At 36.3% G+C, this 6676-nt stretch overlaps 1 protein-coding gene across 1 annotated transcript in view; it reads left to right on the top strand.

Moving 5' to 3' along the window:
- Window positions 1–3724: 3724 nt before the first annotated feature.
- The window catches only part of LOC135217197 (spectrin beta chain-like), a 64989-nt gene continuing 62037 nt past the window's right edge, over window positions 3725–6676 (top strand). The window contains exon 1 of the mRNA XM_064252925.1: window positions 3725–3871. The gene's annotated coding sequence lies outside the window, so the exon portion shown is untranslated. The remainder of the gene's footprint in view (window positions 3872–6676) is intronic.

Below are 6676 nucleotides of genomic sequence, written 5' to 3' on the forward strand. Positions count from 1 at the left end.
ATTTATATATATATATGAATAACTTGATCACGAAGTATATAAAACGTGATGCTATGTATAAATAAAGGTTTTTGCCACGAAGGAAAAAAATGAAAAAGCGAGATAGCCGAGTACTTTCGGTCCTGTTCGGACCCTTTACTTAAGGCAAACTGATTTTACAGAGGACAACATAGTCAAAAGAAGGCTTAATATCCAAACTGACACTACATGATTAGCAATAAGGGCGATCTCACTCTACAGAAAGGAGGAAACGCCTGAGGGTAGCCACACCTTGGGGGACACACGCAGTAAACAAGTTATTCTTTCAGAAAACGGTACATTTTGAAAAAACACGGAAGCATATACAATTTAATATCATGAAATTTACACAAATTTTCCCAAAACATTATTATTAATGAAAAGACGAAAGAAAATATAAATATATATATCGAGCAAGAGAAAGAGGGAGAGAGAATATCGAACCAGAGAGAGAGAGAGAGAGAGAGAGAGAGAGAGAGAGAGAGAGAGAGAGAGAGAGAGAGAGAGAGAGAGAGAGAGAGAAAGAAATAATAACTATATACATGTGGGACTAATTTATTAGTTGTTCATTTATTTTAAGGTCCTTCATAAACATCTTACAAATATATGGGTCCAAATGGTACATTCCCAGACTAAGATTTAGGTTGTTTTTATTAGTGATTTGTATAATTGCTGATTCCAGTAAATTTCTTGAAACATAATCATTAGATCTAGCAATTACCGAGGTATCACCCGAATTAATACAATGAGATTTTTCACTCAGATGGATAAACAGTGCATTTGAAGTCTGGGCTGTTCTAACTGAATACATATGCTGCTTAATACGTACGCATAAATTTTTACTTGACTGACCAACGTAAAACGATGGGCAATCCTTACAAGGAATTTTGTAAATGATGTTGTTATTTGTTACGGGACTATTTTAAATTAGCATATCTTTAATAGTATTGTTATAATAGAACACTACATTAACATTAAACATGTTTAAATATTGATTTTATGGTTTCAAATCCACAAAAGTAAGGTAAGCTAAGTACATTTTTAGGCATTTCTTTTTCATTAATAGCAACACTATAAAACTTTTTTGTGAGCTTTTTGATAACATAAATAAATTAAATGAGGTGGGTAGCAGAGATCGTTTCCTATTTTTTTTATGTATTCTATTTCTTGGTTAAGATATTGTGGACTCGTGATACACAAAGCACGTAGGAACATAGAAGAAAAAATTGAAATTTTAATATTAAGATGGTGGCCAGAATAAAAATGTACATATGTTAAATTATTTGTGGGTTTTCTATAAATACTGAATTTGCATTGGAAAGATTCTCTATGTATTAATACATCTAGGAAAGGGATGACATTGTTATTTTCGATTTCAACAGTGAATTTTATGGATGGCACTAAATTATTCAATTTAGACAGTGAATCATTTACATCGATACCAAAAGGTAAGACTACTAAGATATCATCGACATATCGGTACCATTTTAAGGGGACAAGTGTGATATTCGGGAGGTGTTGTCTCTCAAAAAATTCCATGTATAAGTTTGAAAGGAGAGGTGATAAAGGGTTACCCATGGCCATACCAAATATTTGTTGGTAATATTCTCCATTAAAAATAAATCTGCAATCACAAATACATAACTTAATCAAGGAAATTATGTGACTAACGGACATAGGCAATTCATGCAGTACAAGTTCATTACTTGAATATTCTAGCACAGAGTCAATAGGGACTTTTGTAAACAAAGAACATACATCAAAACTACAAAGATATCGCTAGGGTTTAGTACAATGTTATTTAATTTTTCCACAAGATCAAGAGAATTCCGGATATGTGAATTAGATACAGTTCCTAGTAGCGGCGATAACAATTTAGTAAGATATTTAGATAGTTTATAAGCAATTGATCCTACAGTACTAATAATTGGGCGCATAGGTTTGTTTTCCTTATGAGTTTTGAATAGGCCATATAAATAAGGTAATGAGGAACACCTTACAGTTAACTTACACAAAAGTTCTTTTTTATCTTTAAGAATTTGTTTGATATTGATATTAAATTTTTTATTACTTGGTCCAACGGATTTTTTGTGAGTTTTTTGTAAGTTATTTCATCCTCTAGTAAAACATGCATGCGTGATATGTAGTCAGTTTTGTCAAGAACCACTAAACTATTGGATTTATCAGCCTTGGTAATGTGTAAGCTATTATCATTCTTCAATTCTTTTAAACTTTTTCTGTAGCGAGCAGGGAAGTTATTTTCATGATAGGCATGCGTAGCACAATATGTCATGCCTTTGATAATGTCTAAATGATGTTGTGGTAGGTCACAGTATTTTTCAAACTTATATAGAGATGTCGCTATTGATAAGCTGAGGGTTTGTTACAAATGAAGAAAGACAACCCAAAGCCTAATGCACGCACTGCATTATCACTTATTTGTTCGCTCGATAAATTCACCACACAATCACTTCTAGCATTATTGGTCCAATCGCTGTCGTTGATAAGGTTGTTTAATTTTCTGTCGAGTTTTCTCATCAAAGTTTCTGTAGTTCTATGAAGTTTTCCATATATGTCTTGCCTTAATGCGTGTTTCCAATCAGCGGGAATTGAGTAGTTGAAGTTACGTCGGGCTTTTTCCAGTTCTTTAAATTTCTGCTTTTCCTCCATTTTCACGGCAGCAATGTGACGTTTTAATATAATTGAAGAAAATTCGTTAAAAGGATGTTGATCGTATTTCTTATGCGGTATGGTAGCAATGATTTGGGTAACACTTGTTCCGAACAGGACCGAAAGTACTCGGCTATCTCGCTTTTTCATTTTTTTCCTTCGTGGCAAAAAACCTTTATATATATATATATATGTAATTTTAATAGCTACAATGCCCTCTTAACTTAGAGAAGTTAAGAAGGCATTGTGGCTGTTACAATTACACATGTATCTGGTAAACATGACCAATAGATTCCACATACGCACACACACTTACACACATACACACACACACACACCCATATATATATATATATATATATATATATATATATATATATATATATATGGATATATAATATATATATATATATATATATATAGAGAGAGAGAGAGAGAGAGAGAGAGAGAGAGAAAGAGAGAGAGAGCTACCACATGTGCGTGAGTGCGTGCGCGCGCATGTGTAAAAAATCTATGGCCGGGCACAAGTATCCAAAACAGATTGAGAGAAAATCGAAGATAAATGAAGTGGCTGCTGTAATTCGAAGACACAAATAAATTCTCTGATATGGAGGGCGTTGATTTTCCTTCCTATGAAAGAGAACAAGATTTGAACAGCATTTGACCCAGTCAACCCAAGTCATAATCCTCGCGTATAAAAGATGAAAACAACAAAACGAGATGATTAAATGCCACCTTATCTCTCAAGAGAGTGAGATTGTGAAACTGATATCAAAGTGACTCGTAGGAGAAGGACGATGAAATGCCATCGGCCACTACAAAGACAGAAGCCTACTGCGCTAAACTCACTTAATTGGTTTCTCTGGAATGAAAGCCAAACTCAAATCTCGGCCCTTTCGCCGAGGCAGAGAGGAAGAAATAGTTCACTCTAATCATATCATGTGACACGGTTGTCAGCCCGGGATTAGAGCTCTATAAGGGGAGGATTTGCGGAAATTCTTGAGGTGTGGCCAGCTCAGCCGCCCTTCCTTCTCAGGTAGATAAGATTAAAAAAGAGCGAGGTGTGTGGAGACGTTCTTTCTGAGTTGATTCGGACTAACTGTGGTTGGAGTAGCTTCTGTGTTTTGGGCTCTGTGACGCTGGGTCGACTGGCACTCTCTCCTGAGTATAAAAAAAGATTCTTGTAAGTCACCCCACGCTTTCTATTGGTTCCACTTCGCTCTGTTTAGCAGTTTCCCTAAATTCATTCCCGCTTCTAATTTGGAGACTTCCAGCCTCTAGGAACTATATGAGATTTTAGGTATTTGACGACGGTATTTTGTGTACTGGAACGCTTCTTTAACACAGTCATGGGGACACTTATTGACGTCATCATACTTACTTACAGCACCAGAATCATTAGTGCTATAATGGGAAGATCTGTAAGTAGTGACCCACTGAATATGAAGGTCTTAAACGAAAGATTAGGAAAGTAACAAATTTGACCGGCTGCATCCTTAGCGAGAAGATTGACTACAATTATCAAAGCTGAATGATTTTAGTGTAGGTCTTGTGCAATAGCCCTCGAGAACACCAGTAGCTTTATTTGGTATTTTTCTTTTAGTTTCTTTGGGACAAACGATCAATAGTCGGGTCTCTCTGTGAATACTGGTGAGTTTTTCTTAACGTCATCAAGATATCAGATTGATCTACGAATTTTCGGGTGTCAAGACAAGCACTGGGGTAGGTACTTTTTACCAATCAGTGCTAAAGTCAGTGAAAAGGAGTCTGGGTGCAAAAGAAGTATCTGGGCTTGGAAATGGGAGAAGCCACGCAGTTGCTCCAAGAAGCAATAGTTAAAGAGGTTGGACAGCAAAATTGGAGAAAGGAAGTGGGAACGGAGGAAAAGTAAAAGACCTGAAAGACCTAGAGGTCGCAGGGACACTGCTAACGCCCCACATTAGGTGGCTACAGTGCACCACGGGAGGTGCACCATAAGCATTAACTCTTCATGGCGATCAGAATCTGGAGAAAAAGCGCTGTTCCCACACGATTTCTAGAAGAAGAAGAAAAAAACAAAATGCTGAATATTGTGAGGTCAATTCTTGTAAACCAGCTTATCGCACTTAGTGGGTTCTTGGATTATCCTAAGTTGCATTTCATTCATTCATCTGAAAGATACTGACCTGGATTGGAGTGGCAATTTTAACAGTTCTCTTTCACTCTTCTTTCTCGAAGTCTTCAGCTGGAAACCTTTCTGGGCAAAGGCAACAGACTATAAACCCAAGGAAGCCCCAAAGGAATATCACCTCGCACAGAGACCCAAGTTATAGGAGAAGGCGATAAATATATAAATAGACATAAGGGAAAAGAAAATGAAACCTATGTACCTGATATTCAGGAGACTTCGGCAGCAAAGAGCAAGAATGAATTTGCTCGTCGCATAAACATTTGGAGATCAGAAGATTCGACAGCTGCACTAAGGCAGACTATCCCACATTTTAGTTACAGCCAAGATGGAAAGCTACTCGGAAACTTAGCATTGAACAGGATTCTAGAAAACGATGCTGTTTGCAACAGTAGCCTGGTCAGCGTTGCGAGCATAAGCACCTGATTCAGGTAAAAAAAAGTACAGTTATTATTATTATTTTGTATTTCGATATATGGTAATTCGTAGGTCTCATAAAAAACTGCAGTTAAGGACCAACGCGTAGAAAAAGTACAACCGGCAGGGTATGAATGGGATTCGTCATATTAGCATCTTCATAGTTGACTCTTTAGGGGGGCTCCCGTAGGGGTTTAGTGCTGTCAGTGCACGTCATGCGGTGCACTGTAGGCGTTACTTAAGGTTCTTTGCAACGTGCCTGCGGCCCCTAGCTGCAACCGCCTACGTTCCTTTTACTGTACCTTTTTTCATATTCTTTTCCATCTTACTTTCCACCCTCCCCTAACACTTGATTCATAGTGCAACTGCTTTGAGGTTTTCCTCCTGTTACACATTTCAAACCTTTTACCGTCAATTCCCGTGTCAGCACTGAATGACCTCATGGGTCCCCGTGCTTGGCCTTTGGCCTCAATTCTCAATTCATTCCAATTCTTGGGTGGGAGCTATTAAAAGACTCCCTTCAGATTGACCGACGAACCTAATAGGAAACTCGGGACGAAGGGGTGATTAAATTCTCGCATTTTTGCACGTATCAACGGGAGGTGTGTTTGATTCTCTGCTATGAAGTTGAGAAATTAAGTGAATGGGAAGATTCCGAAATTTCTTGTCAAAGACTTTAAAGGCAATAGAAGTTATAGAACCATGCCTCGTAAATCTGTGGGTATAATTAAACCTGTAATGGCGTTGTTGTAGTTACTGAACTACTTTTAACTTAACCATTTTAGAACTCGAGAGCAACGAGGACAATGAACTATATGATGAAGAATTTGCTTATCTTTTTTTATGTAGTCTTCACTTATCTGCATCTTTTGATGAGCTATTTTTCTCTTATCAGGGTATGCCTGTGGAGAGTGTGGCTGAAATCATGGGAAATGGTTCAGTTTCGTTCATTCAATTGTTACGTTTATGCATGCACCACTAGTATATAATATATATAATATATATATATATAATATAATATAACATATATATATAAATATATATGTATATATATATATATATATATATATATATATATATATATATATATATACATATATATATGTGTATGTGTGTGTGTGTGTTCAGTGGACCCTTTTATTCGCGTTCTCGGCATTCGCGGATTCACATATTCATGGATGTCTGTTTGGAACATATCTACCCTTTATTTCTGGGAAATTCACGTATTTGCGTTATTTTTCTATGGGTAACATCCACAAATTCCTGTTTTTTTTTTTTTTTTTAATTTCACCATAAAAATTCACATTTTGTGAAAAAAACTTTTAATAACACTAGGTATAAACATGTTTTAGTGGGTTTTTCTTGACTAAAAAAAAAAATATAGGCAGTTTTAAGCATTTTTTT

Source organism: Macrobrachium nipponense, chromosome 7 (assembly GCF_015104395.2).
Source record: "Macrobrachium nipponense isolate FS-2020 chromosome 7, ASM1510439v2, whole genome shotgun sequence".
NCBI classification, from domain to species: Eukaryota; Metazoa; Arthropoda; class Malacostraca; order Decapoda; family Palaemonidae; genus Macrobrachium; species Macrobrachium nipponense.